Source organism: Sinocyclocheilus rhinocerous, unplaced genomic scaffold (genome assembly GCF_001515625.1).
Source record: "Sinocyclocheilus rhinocerous isolate Xijiao unplaced genomic scaffold, SAMN03320098_v1.1 scaffold532, whole genome shotgun sequence".
In the NCBI taxonomy this organism is placed as follows: domain Eukaryota; kingdom Metazoa; phylum Chordata; class Actinopteri; order Cypriniformes; family Cyprinidae; genus Sinocyclocheilus; species Sinocyclocheilus rhinocerous.
Window position 1 is genome coordinate 788,544 of NW_015642820.1, and position 21,896 is coordinate 810,439.

A 21,896-nucleotide genomic window follows, 5' to 3' on the forward strand; every position below is an offset into this window, starting at 1 on the left:
AACACAACAGACACTGGCCGCAACACAATAATAAATCACGGAAATAAATCACAACACAATGGAAACAAACCACAACACAACAAAATTAGCACAACGCAATGGAAACAAGCCAGAACACAATGAAATTAGCACAACACAATGGAAACAAGCCAAAACACAACAAAAATAAGTCGCAACACAACGAAATTAGCACAACACAATGGAAATAAGTCTCAATACAACGATATTAGCACAATACAAGGGAAACATGCCACAACACAACGGAAATAATTCGCAACGCAACAAATTTAGCACAATACAACAGAAACAAGCTGCAACACAACAAAATTAGCTCAACACAATGGAAATAAGTCTCAACACAATGAAATTACCACAATACAAGGGAAACGAGCCACAACACAACGAAAATAAGTCGCAACGCAACTAAATTAGCACAATACAACAGAAACAAGCTGCAACACAATGAAATTAGTTCAACACACTGGAAATACGTCTCAACACAACAATATTAGCATAATACAAAGGAAACAAGCCACTACACAATGGAAATAAGTCTAAACACAACGATATTACCACAATACAAGGGGAAACGAGCCACAACACAACGGAAACAAGCTGCAAAACAACAAAATTAGCTCAACACAATGGAAATAAGTCTCAACACAATGAAATTAGCACAATACAAGGGAAATGAGCCACAACACAATGGAAATAAGTGGCAACGCAACAAGATTAGCACAATACAATGGAAACAGGCTGCAACACAACACAATTAGTACAACACAATGGAAACAAGCTGCAACATAACGAAATTAGTATTACACAGTGGAAACAAGCCAACACAACGAAATTAGCACAGCACAATGAAATTATAGATCCTATGCAACGTGTTGTGGTGATTTCATTGTGTTCTGGAGACTTCGTTGTGTTTTGCACTACTAGGCCACCATAGATAGCTAATTTGCAATGTAACAAAACAGCAAATGTTCCTGATGTTCAAAGTTTAAATATTGGTTGGATATTTTTTCTTAAGAAACAAAGTACTCATAACAGCTTTTTTTATTAGGTTACAACAAAGCACAGCTGCTTGACACCTCATTTTATTAGAGGTGAACTTTCTAAGCAAACGCCCTACACCACTCTGCTGACCAAAGCTTGCACTCTCTTGGTCTAATTTCACAGGCCTTTCTCGAAATATCAGTGGAGTGCAATCTCAGCACCTCCAGCAGCATCCACTTTTTGCTCACGGATAGGTGGGTGTGCTGTGAGCCTGGGGAGAACACAGTTCTTCAGAGAGGTGCATTCTGCCCAGTTTTCATTAAACCAGGCACCCATGAAGGGAATTTATGAATGACAATTAAAGACATGCTTCAGCATGTTTTAATGATAGTTTCCTAGCCAAAACTGGCAGTAGATACAAAGGTTGCACTTTTAAGTGGCCCAATGGATTAGGGCTGATGGATACAGTTTTAGTTTGCACTTTTGAAACCTGTTTCAATGATATGCAGTGTTTTTATTAGGATTGTTTTTGTAGGCCAGTTATGAGGAGAATTTCAGGTTAATTATATAAAATAAGAGAAAATATAAAGGTTTTCCATTTTTTCCAATCATTTGCAGGAGATGCAAAAATTCATTTTGCATATTTGTCCATTTTACTGTATTGTCACTGTAGTACAACTATAGTTCTATCATGACAACTCTCGGAGGGTTTAGCATTGTAATGTACATTGCAATGTTTGGACTTGGTGGAATAGATCTGCTACGCTGCTGCGGCAGAGCAAGTACCGAGACTTGCTACTGCCAATACATATACAACTGTATATTGCTGCTGTGAGCATGTAAGAAATACTGCTGCTGCAAATATATCTAAAATAACCCCCATATATAGCATACATGAATCACCCTGTAGCAGATCTATACAGGTGGAGCTGGGGAAGGTGGAGGATTTCTGAAGCAAGCTGCAAACTGCTACAACAAGCACTAGTCAAGTATTTGAATTTTGAATAGCAAACTCATTGTGTGCTGATGCAAAAAGAACCAATCAGCTGCGCCACGTGTTTATGATGTCATATTGTCAGATTGATTTAGACCTATCGGACTGCGCCATCTAGGGTTTCATGACAGAACTTTGGATTTCATAAGTATCACAAAGTGAGTGTTGCACCATTTCTTAGGCAGCAATTACTGTACATGTTGTCTTCAGCCGGCAAATGGCAATCTCCAGCGGCCTTGATTCTGTGAGGAAACTGCTTAATTCATTAGCCCCTAGATTGTGAGATGAGAAGAGGGGGATTTTAATTGCTCCCGCGGATATAAACATTTAAGAGCGCATCACGGACACGGCTGTTTGGGTGTCAGGACTATTAAAAGATGTGCTTAATGTGTTTATTCCGGCCAGACTTGAATAGGACTGGGGTTAGGGGGTACTGGGCTTAATAACGTCCTGCTGTGAATGAATTCAAGTCAACATCCTCATTTTTACAGAAATTATTCTAGATATATTGTTCTGTGTGCCAAATTAATAAATGTATTGCATAATTAAGCACTTTGCAGCCTGAATGTATTTGTGTGTGTGTGTGTGTGTGTGTGCATGAAAACTAAATGTGGCAACACCAGCTTTAGTTCAATCCTCCACTGGGTTACTCAGTAAAGCCAATAATTTCATTGTCTCTGCTTTTCCTGTTTTTTAAACTTTCACACATGAAGCGGCGGTGGCCGGTTTTGGTTTAGTGTCATTAGAATGGTAAAGCGTGGCATCCCGCTGGCAGCAGTAAAGCGGTAGGCATGAGAAATGAACGGCTCAGTCTCGTCTGGGTGCCTGTTTGAATTTTGTTTATTATGCATTTATGCTGTGCACTCCTACGCGGTCGGATCACACCGAAAACACACACCCACTCAGAGCAGCTTGCGACAAGGACTTCTAGTATTTTCTGATGACAAATATTCGCCTCGTGGCTCTTTTTTACATAATAAACATTCATTGCGCAAATGGGTGTGGAAATGAGGAAATTTGCTTGCTTTATTTGTTGACAGTGTTTAAACATTTAGTACGACTTTTCTCATTAATAAGCAAGCGATTGCTCTATAACCTTTATTAGCTCTGTATTTCATTCAGGCTCATTTGACGTGTTAAGTTGAAGTGCTCATGTGGGTGAGGTAAGTACTTTTCTGATCCTGTTATATCTACCATTTTCTGTCTTTTTTTTTACTGTCCCACTTATAATAAACGAAAAGGGTTCCAAGTGTTTTTTTAGCACATTGCTATGAGGTTGAAGGGTTCTGGTCATTGCTATGGTGTTGCTAGGAATAGAATTAGCAATGCGACCCGACACTCATTGATATGAGGTATTATCATCATTTGTAGCACTAATTATGAGCAATGGTAAATAGCCATGGTTGCCTTTGTACAGACTTCTAATAATAGTTCATTTTTCCTTGGTTATTATGAGACATAGAGAGATAAACAGTTTGTATCTTTGATCATTCAGCTCATTTTGTCTTGTTCCTGTGAGTTCAGAGGTTTCACTGTGACGCAAGGGACACGCACAAGCTTTTGGCTCCATCTCCAAAATCTCCTTCACTTAAAGCACACGAAAAAATCTCCACACTCTCTCTCTCTTCCTCCCTCCATTCTTTAAATAACTTGAGTCAATGTGGAGCTAGAGGAATCGTGATGCTCAGGGAATGTGAGGACACATCATGCAGACGTTCACACACAGCTTTGCTTCCATCGCTGTAATGCGGGTGTGTGTGTGTTCAGTCACTGCTGGCACATTTGGCACAAACAGCAGCTCAGAGTTGAGGGTTGATGGAAAGGTAAATGGAGCATTCAGTCCTGAAATGCTGCCAGGAGGAGATTGGCTGAACGGCTAACAAAAGCTGTGTTTCGAATGCTTTCTCACCATGTCAAATAACAACTATGTACAGTGATCCCCTGAAAATTTTGGACACTTAAAAATGTCTGAATGTCTATGCATTAGACACTAGATATCAAAGCAAATGTCTGTATCTTAGGGCTACAGGATAATGGTTAACTATTAAATCACGATTATTTTTCTCAAAAATCTCACAAAATCACAAGAGAAAAATTGGTAAGCTTAAGGAGTTTCTCTCAAAACGGTGAAATTTCTAATATCAATTTCAATAATTCCAAATTATGTTCATGTTTTTCTATTAAAACAACAAGAAAGGCTTATTTGGCACAATAACTAAGTGCATTTATTCAGCAACCACAGTGGCAAACAAAGTAGTCAGGAGTCATGTTTGGATTTATTATAGTTCATTACTGAGTAGGCTTGCTTGCAGTTTTATTCACAGAAAATAGCACAAGCGGCATTATGAAGAAACACAGACTGGCTGATTATCGCAGAATATCACAATGGAGATCGCTAAACTCTAGTATACATGTTTGTTGGCATTTTCCGATCATCTGTGTTGTTTTGCAGCCCAGAAAGAGCAGGTGCACATGGTTGCCAGTTTGGGAAGGGAAAGTTAAACACTGGGCACAAAATGTATCCATTTTGGAGAAAAATTCAGATTGGGAGATTTTAAACTCTTTGCATTTGGCAACCCCAAGCATGAAAGCTTGTGGAGGTTAGAAACCAATGCAAGATAGCAAAAATGAAAAATATGTTTTTTGGATAAATAATCAGAGGGATAATAACACAGACGATTATGCTTAATTAATCGAGAAACAAAAATCGTGTTTAAAATACGATTAATCGGTCAGGCCTACTGTATCTGTTTATCAAACCTAACAAGCTTGAAAATTGTCTGTCTTTGTTTAAAACAGATGGAAATATTTTAATAATCTAAAGAACCTTTTTTTCACTATAAAGAACTTTTTGTCCAGTGGAAAGCTGTTAAAGGTTCTTCATGGAACCAAAGATGCCAATAAAGAACCTTTATTTTAAGAGTGTGCATGCAGCTGATATATTTAGGAGATTTTTGTCCTTTTTATAGTTTTGTAATTATGTACTTTGCAGTAGTTTAATGTCGTAAGTTTATCATCCATGTCGACTACAATTTGAAAAGATCAGACTTTGACAACATTTTGCATTTGCATTTTGCACATAGTTACAGTCAGCCTGGTGAAGAACTAGTTAAAGCCTCACGGCCTGGCGGTGAAAGTGATGGAAACGAAAGTGACAGCAGAGTTTTGGGTGAAGTGAGAGGTTGATCTGGAGACTGGCCGGAGTCATCACACACTTGTCTTCTCCCTGCTTTTCTTCAGCAGAGATCTGAAAGGATAATTAACTGCGCTTATGGCTGTCTCTCCTCACTGTAGTCTTCGCACCCCACGAAGGACTGAGACTAGCCTGACATCCACATCAACTACCTGCCGAGCTTTTTATTGATATCGGAGGTAATAGAAATCAGTCACGTTGGGATTAATGATTTTTGAAAGCTGTTCGTAATGAGTGCAGAGTGATTTTTAGTCTACGACGACTGAAATTAGAAATCAGTCTGTTCGTTAGGTTGGCGGTATAAGAAGCAATATGTCTTGACGTGGCAGCGAGCATTAATAAAAAGACAGATAAAGCCCATGTGCGATATTAGCCAGGTTGTAAACTCCCAAAGGTCCTGAAAACGAATGATAAGCTTTGGAGAGTCGCTTTGTCCATCTAAAGGTCATATGTCAAGATATCCATCCAATCCACCTTTTTTCACATTGTGTCACTTAATTTGTCTGTCCAGGGAAAGTGCGGGAGATCTCCCCCTCCTCCTGACCCCGCGGTCAACTGTAATCTGCTAAGAGTTATGTGGGAGGTGGCGTTCGCGAGGCCCAGACATCCAGATGAATAAGGCAGGGACATGATAAAGCTTTTTGAAAACTCCAGCAGAGTATGGCGTAGGAGAGAGATTCTCACCAGCTGTGTCCCCGGAGAGCTATTTTTTGCTATTAATGTGTCCGCTGCTCTCGCTTTAGCCTTTAGCTGTACAGCAGAGCAACGTGGGTAACTGGGTTAGTGGCCTCCCATAACTGAACTTTAGGAGGAGGGAGAAGAAAGGCAATGGGGTGTTAAGGAATGGGAACACTTTCTCCCGTTAACCTTATCACGCCATTCAATCCCAGCATCCTCAGGGAGCTCGGCCTGATACGGGAAAGAACTGGAGCGAAGGACGGAGTGACAAAGGCTGTAGAAGTGAAGGACTGAAATGCAAATGTGGATTGGAAAATTAGCTGTGGTGTATAAGTCTTTTATTGTCAGGATCTAACTTGTGTCATCCAAATGAGCGCTAGCCTTAGCGCGAGCGCACTAACCCTTTATCAGCTTCACCTTAATGGCACCTTTACCACAAATAAAGGTGCCAGAAAGAAACAATAAGAGATTTGCACCTCAATGCCACTGAAGAGTCATGTTTGCTTCCCCAAAGATTCTTTCATTCAAAGTTTCTTGAAATATTCTATCTTTATGTTTTTAAAGAACTTTTTCCCCCCACTATAAGGAAGTTTTTGTGCAATGGGAAATTGCCACATGTCAAGGTTCTTAAGGGGTTATTCTCAGAATACTGTGAAAAAGACCTTTTTGTCCATGAAAAATATTCTCTCAAAAAGCATAGTTTGTTAGATAAATTGAAATAGTTTGGCTCTACTGTTTTGCGCACATAAATAAAAATTAATTAATAAAAAATTGAGATATAAAGCTGTTTATGCTTATTTTTTTCTTAGTTTGTTTTTCCAGGTACAGCATTAGTGAAAGTGTGCAAAAAAAAGTGAAAAAAAGAGTAATTGAAATAATTCTACAAGAAATCCCTAGATTTGTGCACATGGTGGTTTTCTCACCACGTTGAAATTGTTTTTCTATTACATAAAACTATTATTATTATTATTATTATTATTATTCTGTATGGTTTGTTAAAACCACTGGTGCAAAAAGTATTGTTTTTGTGAATGACTTTCATTTAAAAATTAGTCTGATTAGTGATATGCATCTTGAGATTATTATATTACTGACACCATCTTGGAAATGTCATTTATATTAATTATTTATAATTGCATTTTAATTATATATTCAAATACATTTTTAATAAAAAAAATGCAAAATAAAATGACTTATTTGATACTTTAATACTTTTTCACCATTACCATTTATGTGAGAAAACTGGTAAAAAAAATTGTGTGCTATTTTCATCTTCCGGGTTTAAAATCTACATCGTGTTGACGCCACAATTTGTGATTTGGCAAAGGACGATAGTACATCGATGACACATCGGTGTCTATTAAATTATTCATGAGACTGCGTGTTCTTATCCTATGAGAAGACGCTTCGCTTAATTATTCACACCAGCATGTGCTGATTTGCTATGACAGATGCTTCAGACTGTGAGATGACATCGCGCACATTAACTGAGAGAAACGTTCATGGATCAAAGGAGAGTGTTTGTTTTTGCTTTGTAATAAGAGTTTGGCACAAACGCGATTCATTCACTTAGTGAGCATAACCGTTTTTACAGCTCTTTGACACAACCCGGCAAAAGGCTTATATAAACGCCGCAGAATAAGCCTTAAAAAGTTATCAGAGGTGCAACAGTGCATTCATATATATGTTTTCGATGCAGAGTGCAAATGGCTGTGTTTTTATTTGTGTTTTTAACTTGGGAGCGAAATGAAACTGTCTGAACCCGAAGCTGTGTATGTTGTCTGTCTCCCCTCTTCCCCCTCCACTCCGTAGCGCACCACACCCACTTTTTTAGCGTTTTTTAAAACTGGTGAGAACTAACCAGTGCTGAAACAGGGGGTTTCATGACCCTTTAAGAACCTTTATATGAACCAATATGTTCACTTTTTTCTGCTAAACTGTTTAGACACCTTTCCTTTTTGAAACCAAAAAAAGCCTCACTCAAAGTCTAATGATTTACAGAACGTGAGGCCTGTGAAAACATTTCTTCCTGGGAGGCCGAATGCTGATTCAACATGTAGTTTTGTTTTGTCCTCATTTCACCAAGTAGGATATTTTTACCACACGTACATGCCTAAGAACAGATCGAAATGTACGACCTTTTGACAATATCAGTAGGTTGGTTGCTTTGAATATAGGAGCTGGAGAGCTTCTCTGGTGAAGGAGCGCATGAGCGTCTCTGTGTGTGGGACTGGATGATTCAGCACCAGCCGAAGAGAGCTTCCAAGTGATTATTGGACAAAAGGAGACACAATGGGGTGTGGAGGGGTAGGAGGTTGTCCCGGAAAGGGAGGTAAACTTTTATGTAACTGTGTCGTGACATTGTTCCGAGGAGGACGCTGTGGGTTTTTGTTCTTGGAACGCACTTTGCCATCAATGTGTCATGCTGTGTGTCACAATATCATTTGGAGAGGTGGTTCTGAGGAGGAACCGGGTAATTTGCAGTGTGCGCTTGCTCTGGGGGAAATATCAGGCCGGTTAATAAGACAGATATGTTGGATGTAAGTACAGACAGAGATGTAAATACTGTCAGTTTACAGCCAGACTTTTTGTTATACGCATCCAAAAGGAAAATCTTAATTGGCCAAGGTCAACAGGTCAAAAATTCCTCCCTTCTCCCATTGAAAAGCCAGATGAGAAGCCAAACTTGGCAGAGAGCTTCTCCTGCCATGTAGATCCTTACAGTATGTGCTGCCACTTACACCTTACGACCCGAAATAGGGACTTTGAGCCAACAAACTTTGTTGGTTTTGTGTTTGTTGAAGCTCTTTGACTGTAGTCGAGCTCCAGAGAAGCCTCACAATCCCTATGAGATGTTATTGGGAACACCGAGTGAAGCGCCAGCAAAGAGAAAAGCGACAGAGAGAAAAAACAGGACCTGCTTACGTGAGCGTGCAGGTAAAGCGTCGAAAGACTGAAAGAGGGATCATCTCATTCCAGCTCTATTCAGTAGTTCAGAGTCTCGTCTGTTTGAGTAAACAGTTTAGTTTGCATCTAGAATGTGCAATTTAAGAGGGTAAATATCCCGCTAAGCCTTCACGAACAGCAGCAAACCCAGAGGTTAGTTTTTGTTTGCTGAACCTGTTCGGGGAAATATCGAGGAGGATGTCCCGTCCCATTCCGGTTCTGCCGCTTGACAGTTACTCCTGAAAATGTTTGTATTTTCCACATAATGATGAGTCAGCATGGATCGCGGCCCTCGGTGTCTAATAAGTATTCTCATTCGTCGCTTTCTGACAAATATCTGCACAATCAATTTGACACCTTTCGCATAAAAATGCCAAGCCTTCCCACAGAGCATTGTAGAGCGAGAAACAAAGTTTATGAAAAGCAACAATAGGCTGGCTTTATGTTTGTGAATCTTTCTGCACAGGACACTGCGTGTTGTTTGTTCGTTTTCTTTTATTTCTTTGTCTGACATGCCCTTGACTGCGTCACACACTCTTTCGTCTTCCATCTTTCCACCGTTGCTGGATCTTTGGGTCTGCGGAGGTGGAGAATACAGTCAACCATCCATGTTATTCATTCGTCATTCATTTCCATTAGAATATGTGTTTTCCAATCTGGCACGTAGCACTTTTTATTCATCCTTATTTGCTTTATTTCATTGCGGATTAGTACGTTGGCACGTTGAATTGTGACACACTGTAATCAAAATTCAAAATTAGAAGCTAAGTAATAAATGACTGCTTTGTCTAATTTATTTCCATTTATTTATTAATATTATGTTTATTTATCCATTACTGCTTTAATTACTATTTATTCCTGATCTTCAAGCTGAATTGTTTACTGACTGAATGAAATTGAATTTTAAGTAATTACAAAAGAGGTAATTATAAAGATGTCATTGTCCACCAAGAATTCCTGGCAGTAAAGCCTTTAGCTGCTGACGTGGGATCGGTTTGAGGTTTTATCAGCTCTCCCATCCCCCACAATTCCCTTTTAACCTTCCATCTATTGGCCTGACCTTGGCTAGCTCTTTCCTGTCATTTGCTTAAGGACGGAGCACAGGAGTAACTAATGTTCTTCACCCTCTTTCCCCTTCTTTATATGTCATTTTCTATTTATAATATGCTTCTCCCTTTCTGTCTTTCATAAAACGACGAACGGTTAAGGGATTGCGATCACAAAATGTTCTTCGATCACAGATTTGTTCCTCAGCAGCCTGAAAAAGGTTCAGTTCCATTGTCTTTCATAAAACGACGAACGGTTAAGGGATTGCGATCACAAAATGTTCTTTGATCACAGATTTGTTCCTCAGCAGCCTGAAAAAGGTTCAGTTCCAGCGAGAGGACGGACGTGTCGCGGGACTCACATTCCGTATGGATTTATTTTATTACGCGATAGTGTTTACCAATAAATCTTTTTGAATTTCAGTGATGACCATCGAATCATCAGCTTCTGCTCATTAGTATGCCGGAAACATCTATAAAATCTCCATGAAGCCTGGCGCTGCTGAGGCAGTAAAAAGTTTATTTTCAACTTAGAGGGTAATGATTTGGTCCTTTTTCTCTCGGTGACTGCTCCGTTGCCTTTTCCTGAAACTGGATCAAACGAGACAGTTGTGTATTTATTTTCCGCTCTTTTTTTCCACCTCCATCCTCTCCCAAGATAGAATTTCGATTAGCTTCATGGCGTATTTTCAAATTAGTGATATTCTAAATTAGCATCAGTTGCTTCCCGGCCCATTTGGTATTACTCCCGACCTGCACTCAACCCAATATCCCAGCACTTCATGAAAAAAACATGACTTTTCTTTGGGATTTTCATAAATCAACAAACAAGCAGCATTAAGCCTCTGTTTTCTCATTTCAGCACACAATAATAACTTATCAAAGCAATTTGTCTTGCAAGAAAATGCCACATCCAGTGTTTATCGTCATTTGGAAATGGCAATTATGTATACAAATAATGCCACGGTCTAAATTTGAATATTTGCATATTTGTGAATATGCTTAATATTGCTGATTAAGACGCGGTTAGGCTCTCTGCCATTGTTTGATCTCGGCGGAGGCTCTTAATGGCGTAATTAATGATGAGCAGAGTCGTGCAATGACATATTCAATCAACGCTGATGGTGACGATGAAATCTCTGAACGTAAAAGTGATGCCTAATTTTTTAATGAGCCGAAAACAGACACTATGTAGAATCTGCAAATTGCAAGCTTCTGGATTTAGGGTTATTATCATCTTTTTTATTATTATTATTATTTATTGCACACTGTGTTTTCTAGAGAAATTGTTGGTTTCCTGATTGTACAGTTTTGTTAAAGATCTAGAGAGCAAAATAAAATAACTGTTTACTCTAGCATAAATTAATCGCAAATTATCCAGTCTTTTCCTTTCCCTAATGCAGTTTTTATGGCTTTTTCAATCTCTCTCTCTCTAGTTTACACTAGTATGTAGGTAGAAGTGCCGCCCATGGCAAGGGTAAAGCTTCGGCCGACCCTGTGGAGCGCAACCCTTATAGCACATCACTAACAATCATTAGCTTTTATTTGCTGTTTGCTTTTGCCTAATAAGCCCAGTAATACTATACTATACATCTTTCTTTATTTCTCTCTCCGACCTGGTGAGGCAGAGAGCGAGTGAGGGATGAGCAGCGAGGGAGAGACGAAGAAAGTATAATTCAGAGATGGAGCCGTTGTAAGAGTATCCCTTATTTAGACATGCCCTGCAGAGCACCAGCACAATTAAAATGATTCATACTCGCCATAACTCGATAAATATTACACACAGCTTAATCAAAAATGCATATCCGTTTCACCTCGTGCCATATCCTGAATGTATGCCGTCAGACAGATAGGAGGAGAGAGTGTGGGAGCATGTTAAAATATTCACTGCCGTGGTTAAGAGATTAAAATGCCCTCATTAGGAAAGCTGAACTTTGTAGAGGTCACTGTGTTCCACACCACCTGGAACCTTATTTTAGCCCAAATGACTGATTAACATTGTGCCGGGAACGCCACTGAAGTTATAGACCCCGTTACGGGCCTGTTTGCATTTGTTTTCACCCTCCTGCTTTTAAAACAGGGCCAATCAGGCTAAACGGATAGAAGAGCAAAACTAATAAGCCAATTAAAGCAGAGGACGGTGAAGCTTAGCATGCAGCTTTGTTAATGGAGCTTATGTGTGTTCCTATGTCCAGTGTATGTTTTGTCTATGGATTTTAGAGCTTTAATAACTGATAATTCGCCTCCTCTGGAGATTCTGTTCATTAGAATGCTTTAGAGAAGTTATGCATTTTTCCTGCATGGAGCCGCAGTGAAAGAACATTTTCACCTGTGTTTGTTATTTTATGACACTCCCTACTTGAAGAACTACATTTGGACACCGATTGCTCAGCACATGCATGTTTTAGTACCATGATCAATGTTGTGTCCACACTGATAGATTCAGTTTGCATTAATCACTTAATTAGATCATATATGGATGCACTAAATCAGAGAGGGACTAGCATACAACAGTCTGTTATTACTAAACCTGATTTACTTAATGGATGCCATTTGAGATGAGTCATAAGCAGAGATGCACAGTAATTTATGTACGACGATGCCACCTGTATGAGATGAAGCCGTGCGCTTGCCTTAGCATCAATAACACTGGAATAAAGTGATAAATCCTTCCATGTTAATCTGCAGTTTTGTCCTAACCAGGGATCACATGTGCATTTACATGCATTTATGCTTTTGACAGTTGTAGTGCATTATAGTGCATTCATTTTTGGGGGGTTTTGGTCTGTATTTTGGTGTGCAGTTATAAAACAGTTACACAGATACAGTCTGTGTTTAACACACCACTCTTAACAGGTTTTATTATCTAATGTAGGAAGTTATTGATGCATTTCTAGTTTAATACTGTATTACTGGTGAAACTCGCTTTGTCCATGTGAATATGATGGCACATATTTTCAACTGGACAAACTGGAATTGCACACTTTTTCAAGCTTAAAGTCTGATTTCTGTTGCTATTTTATTGCATTTTTTCCAAATAAGAAGTTGATTGGAACACAGCTTATCGCTGTATTTTCTGGAAGCCCCTTTACATCTCAGATTAACATAAACTGACTTAATTTCTCAAAAACTTTATTACCTGTAGTTGTGATTTTATAATTATTTTAAGTAAATAAATTAAATTGGTCACACTTTATTTTAAGGTCCATTTCTCACGATTAACAAACCATTAACTATGACTTTTGCCTCAAACTCCTAATTTCCTGCTTATTAATAGTTGGTAAGGTAGTTGTTAAGTTTAGCTATTGGGGATGTAGAATATGGTCATGCAGAATATGTGCTTTATAAGTATAAACAGCCAATATGTTCATAATAGGCATGCTTATAAGCAACTAGTTAATAGTGAGAATTGGTCTCTATACTGAAGTGTTACTGTTAAATCTCTTCACTGTTACTTTCATAGCTTAAAATGTTTTGCAACTTTATATCTCACAGTTGTGATTTTGTCTTACAACATGACTGTAAATTTAAACTTAATCCGGTAATTCTTTTTTTTTTTTTTTTGAGCTGAAAATGGGCTTCTTTAGCTTTCAAAGAGGACAAGTAAATTACTTAGCGCTTAAAACTTGTCACGTTTTGTTTGGTTAAAGCCATGAGGACGTTGTGCTTGGAAGAACTGCTGATTGTTGCTGAGATTGCAATGGATGCCAATTCATGCCTCTGATAAACTATTCAGGAAGCATCTCCTCATCTATTTCCCATTTTCAGAGAGAGGGAGAGGGCAGATGGATCGAGAGAAAGAGAACCAATCTATCCGTGGTGCACCTGTGTTTTGGGGTTTGAAAAGCAGCTTTCCCAGCTTTTTTGCGTGAAGGCGTGGCAGCCAATCAGAGCTAATGACCAGGTTGCTTTGCTCATCAGCGATCGCCGGGTGGATGGACCGTCTCAGTGCCTGCGTTTGGTTTAGCCACACAGCTCATGTGCTACCAGCTGGAGTACCACACAAACTGCCTGATTAAAAGTAGCCCTCTCAAGGCCCCTGAGTTCTCATCCTGAATGCCAAACTACAGGACTCCGGGACCGAAATGATAATGTGTTGAAGCAGCTTTGCCAAATATAGAATGAAGCTGATGGAGCATGAGCATATAATTGTTTAAATCGCTGTGCACAAATAAATATAATTGTTTAAATTGGTTCTTGATACATATGGCAGTCCTTCTCTGCAGTCTCTATAAAATGTTTTTTTTTTAATTGTAATATTTAATACATTTTAATTATATAAAAATTATATATATATAAAATTAAAAATTATTCAGACACCAGATATAATTTTTGATATTTTTTTACTAGTGGGTGCAGGACACTATAGTTAATTTACACAAGTGAGGATAGCAAAATAAAGTAAACTGTCACATACCCAAAAATTCTTCATACAGTGGACTTCCAGTAAAATTACAAATTTGGGACCAAAAATTATTCAGACATTTTGACCTGACCATGTTTTGCTTAAGTGTTTTTCTTTAATTGCTAATGCAAACTTTTTACACCACAGATTAAACTAAATTAAGCATTGCTTGGTAATTGGTTGACCTAAATTGGTATTATCTAATTGTGTACTTAAATTTAACATTTGAGAGCTATTTAACCTAATTTTTTTCATACCTTTCTATCAAAGTTCTATCTGACGTTGTCAAGATGAATTTGATGAAGTTCTTGTCAAATTGTATTACCATTTTCTAAACTATAGCGAATAAACTATGATAATGTGAGAAATGTTGAAGGTGTCTGAATACATTTTGGTTTGACTGTGTTTTGACATTTTTTTTTTTTTTTTGGCAAATGACTGGAAAAGTCATGGACATTCACTGGTGGGAATTCTGATTTATAATTGCATTAGTTAGGAGCCAACAACATTTTTAAGTGTTAGCCCAAATATCTTCATCTGTGCATCACTACTTCAAGCCGATTAGAGTCCAGAACTTTCTGAGAGAGAAAGAAAGGTAGAGATTTCTTTGTCTTCTTAACAGCTCCAGGAGACACCTGAGCAATAGCTTTCAGAGTTCCACAAAGCCCTGGCAACCAACACAGGAAATGGGAATGTTTTTACGAAGGCGCTCCGAGAACAAGTTCTGAGGTGAAATTAACCGCACGATCACCGGTCCTTCAAAACACGGCTGAAATTCTTCAAACGAACTTCAAAACTCCCTCTGGTGGTCGCATCTCTTGGTCCATAGCTGCGTTTGATGGACGAGCCTGAGAGAGACAGCCAGACAGACAGAGACATTTGAAAGCAGCTTTGCTTATGTTAGTCCATATGGCGGCTTTCTGCTGCCTGATTCGCGGCACAAATGCGTATCCTTGAATTTCAAGCGATGGTTTGGGATTCTATTATAAGGAATCCTCATTTCCATTGCCTCTGTTCTTTGACCTACAGAGGATTACTGTGTCGCCCTCTGCATGGCTTGCTGTTTCATTCCCGCACACAGGCCTGTGAAAGATCACATCAGTTAGTTCAATTACTGCAGCCTTATAGAGCGCCGTGCATCTGCGTGCATGTGAACGAGTCGCGAAAACCCACCCTATGCAAAAAAACATGCTGTCTATCTCTCTCTCTCCAGAGTGAGCCAGAAAGAGCAGACGCGTCACTCGGCTTTGATTCCCCTCTGGGTCTCTCTAACTGCCTTTATAGTGAGCACTTGAGTACTGAACTTGAACTACTGTGTGTCTCTCCGCTCACCGCAGAGTTCACGGTGAAGGTTTTGAAGCGGTGACACTGCGTCTGCGCTGATAACAGTGTGAAATTAAAATCCCTCTTTCTGATGACGAAGAGGGCTGTTTCGCTAATCCTCAGGGGTTTGGGGATTTTTTTTCCACCTTAGTGTGCAAGGGGGACGAGTGCCGGTTGGAGGTGCTGGACTAGTGTTGGGAATCAAGAACCACTTCAGTCATGTTTCGGTTGTGAATTTGCTGTCTGAATTGAATTTTGTGAGAGGAGGAATCAGTACGGAGACAATAATAGACATCATCACAATTGTCCAATTCGTGAGCGCATGATTCTCATTGGATTTTATATGAATTGACCTTGAACTTATGTGTACTTCTGGTTATAAAGTTTTTGTATTAAATTACATAGATATGTTAGCCAAAACATTGTTTTTGTTTAAAATGCATTTATTTTATTACTAATATTTATTAATGTTTTAATAAATTAATATAATTAAAAACATTGATATAAACAACATTTCATAAAAGTTTTTGTTTTTTTAATATACACTACTGTTCAAAAGTTTGGGGTCAGTATTTTTTTATTTTTTATTTTTTTTAAGAAGTATTAATCAAAGATGCATTAAACGGATCAAAAGTTGATCTTTTGAGCTTTCTATTCATTACATAATATTGAAAATGTATCCACACAAATATTAGGCAGCATAATTTTTTTGGTAACACTTTAGAATAGGGAACATATATTCACTATTAAATAAGAGTTTTACCTCAATAAAAGTCTAATTTGCTGCTTATTAATAGTTAGTAAGGTAGTTGTTAAGTTTAGGTATGGGGTAGTAGGATTATGGGACCTAAAATATAATGTTTTAATAAATTAATATAATTAAAAACATTAATATAAATAACATTTCATAAAAGTTTTTGTTTTTTTAATATACACTACTGTTCAAAAGTTTGGGGTCAGTATTTTTATTTTTATTTTTTAAGAAGTATTAATCAAAGATGCATTAAACGGATCAAAAGTTGATCTTTTGAACTTTCTATTCATTACATAATATTGAAAATGTATCCACACAAATATTAGGCAGCATAATTTTTTTGGTAACACTTTAGAATAGGGAACATATATTCACTATTAAATAAGAGTTTTACCTCAATAAAAGTCTAATTTGCTGCTTATTAATAGTTAGTAAGGTAGTTGTTAAGTTTAGGTATGGGGTAGTAGGATTATGGGACCTAAAATATGGTCATGCAGAATAAGGCATTGATATGTGCTTTATAAGTACTAATAAACAGCCAGTGTGCTAATAATATGATATTCAGCTTTGCATTACAGAAATAATTTGCATAAAAAAAAATATAATTCAGATAGAAAACAGTTATTTCAAAGTGTAATAATTTTTTGAAAATATTACTATTTTTGTGATCAAATAAAATGTGGGCTTTGTGAATATAAGAGACAGTTAAAAAATTAATTCTTTAGTAAACCATTTTGTCTTTGGCATTTTCATAGTCGATTTTGCCAGAGCTGCTTGTAGATCCCTTGATGACACCCAACATTTCTTTGAATCTTCCTGAAGCATTGTATGTTCTGCTTTCGGGGTAAATTTGTTATGACCACATGACCTGGACAGTTCTTTTAATATTGGCATGATGGCACATTTTACTTGCATATAATACTTTTGACCCCACCAGACAAATTTTGATTGAGGTTTTTAAAAGGCGTCACCTTCCATTTAAAGAAAGTTCAGCAAATTTGCACTTGATTTCAACACAACAATTGGGCAGTTCTGTACAAAATGTCATTTTTTTTGATCGCACTGGTGAAATGACAATCCCATATCTATATGTCCTTCTCATGGGGTGTACTTATTTTTTCTCAGCAGTGTGCTAGAGGTAGAACCAGTTCATTTGAGGACCGAATCGGAGGTTTGTGACTCCAACCGAATGCAGGACATCACTTGGTTGGTGGGTGAGGTGAAAATGCTGTTTTCTCTCGGGAGGCTAAAGTTCATAGCGGTCGATCGTTCAAACGCCCACCCAGAAAGTGCCTTTTCCATCTCTCTTTCTCTTTCTTTGTTTCTTATCCAGTTCTGCTGACAAAGGTGACAGAGTAGGACATTGGCGATATGGCATTAGGCCTCTCTCTCTCTCGGTCATTGTCTTTCTCTCTGAAAGGCCGTTTGCACTGAAGCTGCTCTTTAAAAATAGAGCCGTCTCTCATCCCCGTGAGAATGTGCCTTCTCACAAACAACATCCTCTTTCTCACAGGATCTACCTCCTGATGTCCTTTACTACTTTCTCTCTCACTCTTGCTCTCTCCTTCTGTGAGTGTTGCTAATAAATAGAGTTCTGAACTCTTGAATTGCAAATGCTCAGATGTGGCTCATAAATCTTGTGTGTGTATGTGTCATAACTCTGAATCGGAGGTTTGTGTTTGTGTGTGTGTCATTGATGACTTTAGAGGCACAGGGGCAGGACTTTCCACTTTTAGGAGAGTTGCAAAGGGACCCCGGGGCCTGAGCGTCGTGTTAATTCATTCATTTATTCATTGGGCGAGAGTGAGAGTGGTACACCAAAGACGCTCGCTTGTGTTATCTCGAGTGCTTTTTTTCGCCATGCTATTTGTAAGAGAACCAATAACGTTCCCCCTTTTCCCAAACACGCAGCCCTTCTCTTTCCCTCAAGAAAACAGCACAAGAAAAATAGCCAGAAAGAGTGTGAAATGAAACACAAACGGCGAAGTGAGGGAGAGCGCAGGAGCGTTTAGCAGGGCGTGAGGGGGCCGCTCTGTGGCCTGCCCTGTTAGTAATGGATTGGTTTTATGGAGATGGAGTACACGGGTGGAGTTTGGTGCCAAGCAAAAGGACAAACCCTCTTGAGAGTGGAGATGAATTAAAACTGGACTAACCGCATCTACAAGATGGGGGTGGAAGGAACGCATGGGCCTTGAGGAGCTGATGCTGGTAGATTTACTTTACTCAGAAAGCATAGACAGATGCATATTGGGTTTTCAATGACATACAACCCTTTAAATGATTCATTTAAATGTTACCCATATGGGAGAACAAATTAATTAATAATAAAAAAAAATCAGATAGCATGTGTGGAGATTTTTTTTCTGCAAACCGTTCCACCCCTAATATATATATACTGTATATATATATATATATATATACACACACAACTTGGTTGTTTATAATACATGTGAACATAAAACACATCAACATATATTTAGCATATATTTAAAGGGATAGTGCACTCAAACATTTTTATTCTGTCATTAATTACTCACCCTCATGTCATTCCAAACCTGTAAGACAAATTAAGATATTTTTGATGAAATCTGAGAGCTTTCTGACCCTAAAATCTTTCTGTAACTACAACGTTCAAGTCCCAGAAAGGTAGTAAGGACATCATTAAAATAGTCCATGTGACATCAGTGGTTCAACCATAATTTTATGAAGCTACGAGAATACTTTTTTTGTGTGCAAAGAAAACAAAAATAATGACTTTATTCAAAAAAAATGTTCTCTTCTGTGTCTGTCTTCGACGCACGTTCACAAGAGTACCACGATGCACAAAAGTATTCTTTCTGCACAAGAAGTATTCTAACGATTATTTGAACAATGTCCTTGCTACCTTTCTGGGCCTTGAATGTGGTATTAGTGTTGACGTCTATGCAGGGTCAAAAAGCTCTCGGATTTCATCAGAAATATCTTAATTAGGGTTCCGAAGATGAACAAAAGTCTTACGGGTTTGGAACGACTTGAAAATATTTTAATTTTTAGGTGAACTATCCCTTTAAAATACATTTTGGACAATATATATATATATATATATATATATTATAACCCTTGTTTCTATTTTCATACTTTTGACCTAGTTTGTAGCCAATAATTAACAGATAATTTGTATCACTGGTCAATGCTGATTGTCCTGAGTACTTTTTCCTTATAGTGATGTCTCAAAGCAATCACCAGGATTTTTCTTCTGGTCTAAGCTTAAATACATGTTTCTTCTTTGGTTTCTTTTAATATTTTCACTGTGTCTTCCTGATTTCTTGCTAACTAGCAATCTATTTCTGCAGTGCCTTTTATGTAGAAAGGAGAGGTCACATGTCTTACTGTACATTACTTGGTACACATTAGATTAGGAAACACTATTCACTAACTTCTACTGTACAACAATTACCTTACTTACTATAAACAAACAGCAAATTAGGAGATTATTGAGGGAAAACTCTTAGTTAATAGTGAATATGTGTTTCCTAATCAAAAGTGTTTTTTTATTAGTGCATCTTATTCATTCTTTTACATTAATTCATTCAGAAGACGCTTGTATCCAAAACAACTTACATTCAATTCAAGCTCTACATTTTATCAGTTCTTACATTAACTCATGACCTTGGCATGGCTAGCGCCATGCTTTAGTGTTTGAGCTACAGGAATGCAATTTCTAAAAGAAGAAGAAAAAAAAAGAGTGAATATTTTCAGTCAAACAAAATAGTAACTGCTTCATCTTTAACCTTTCTTGTCAGTTGACATCAACAAGGCTGCATGCACAAACAAACAACTAAATAAATAATTAAATAATTTTTACCAGTAATATGACATGATTCGATTAAATTATAATGCACAAAATCAGGTCCTACCCCATTTTTTACACTACTCTTTAAAAGTTTAGGTTTGGTAAGATTTGTGATGTTTTTGACTCTTTATGCTTACCAACGCGTTATTTATTTGTTTAAAAATGCAATGAAATACTAATATTGGAATGTTTTATTAATGTTAATTATTGGAAAATATTTCAAAATGAATATAGTCTGTTATAGTGTATTTTTAAAATGTAATTTATTCCTGTGGCAAAGCTGAATTTTTAGCATTAGCCATTACTCCAGTCTTCAGTGTCACGTGATCCTTCAGAAATCAGGAATATGACATGTTAGAACAAGAAACATCTTTTTATTCAGTTGCACTATAGAAATAGGACCACTAGAGAGGAGTGAGAGCTCTGGGCTCTGCTGTTTCTGCAGGAGGTTGGAGCAGTGACTATTTTCGGTGAACATGTGCTGCGATGTGCTATGTAAAACTCATGGAAAGCTCAGTACCCGTGTTAAATTCATAGACACTCGAGGAAAATAGACGAAAAGCTTTCAGCATGGACTCGATCTGCTGAACTCGCATCTTTCTTTAGATGCTGCTTGACTTGTATCAAGGAAATTCTCTTAACACATGACCTTGTACAGAGCTTTTCATAATCCCATATGCTGTACAGTGATTAATACATTTAAGTGAGTTAATACATTTAGTTTTTTTTTTTTTTGCCTTTGAAGTAAAATCACATATGAATTCATCATATCTCATTTTTTAAGTTATTTTTTTTGTTTGCAAGCATATCCTAAGTTGGCTGACCAAGGTTGTTTCCCAACAAACTAAACGACCCTTCATTTGCATGTGTAATCAGAATGCCGTGGGCTTAGGAATCCTGCCTCGATTAGCACCATGTTTTCCCTTCTATTAGATATATTTATTGCCATTTACTAATTGGTATCCTTCTCTCTTCCTCTCTCTTTTCTCCTCACTGTTTCGTTGGATGCTCTGATGATGGCAATAACCTCTTCCACGTTCTCTTCTAATCCAAGGTAAGACATTAAATTTAAATTTTCCTCCCAGCCTCCTGCAACTCCAGACTAGGTAATGAGGCCGTTTTAACTGAGATAGATTGACATGAGACATCTTTTTGAGAAGACTCCAAGAAAATTTGCTCCAGGGGTTGGACCGTCCGGTTTGAGCCATGCCAGCTGGCCTGAGAGGCGCTCTCCTCAGATCAATGCTCTGCTTCAAGTGCCATTACGTATTCCTTCAGAGGCTCATGTAAACATTTATCAGGAACCCAAAGCTCGAATTTACTGTTGGGCTCAGTTTCTGACACATTGACCTCTATTCACTTCTATGATGTCATCTATCTATCTATCTATCTATCTATCTAATGTTCTATAATTCTATCTAATGTTCTGTCTGTTGTTCTATCTATCTATCTATCTATCTATCTAATGTTCTGTCTGTTGTTCTATCTATCTATCGATCTATCTATCTATCGTTCATTCTATCATTCTATCATTCAATCTAATGTTCTGTCTGTTGTTCTATCTATCTATCTATCTATCTATCCATCCTTCTATCATTCTATCATTCAATCTAATGTTCTGTCTGTTGTTCTATCTATCTATCTATCTATCTATCGTTCATTCTATCATTCTATCATTCAATCTAATGTTCTGTCTGTTGTTGTTCTATCTATCTATCTATCTATC

At 37.8% G+C, this 21,896-nt stretch overlaps 1 protein-coding gene across 1 annotated transcript in view; it reads left to right on the forward strand.

The window, feature by feature from the left end:
- Nucleotides 1-21,896, forward strand: part of LOC107756644 (calmodulin-binding transcription activator 1-like) — a 331,952-nt gene that overhangs the window by 68,620 nt on the left and 241,436 nt on the right. The gene's annotated exons all lie outside the window — the stretch shown is intronic.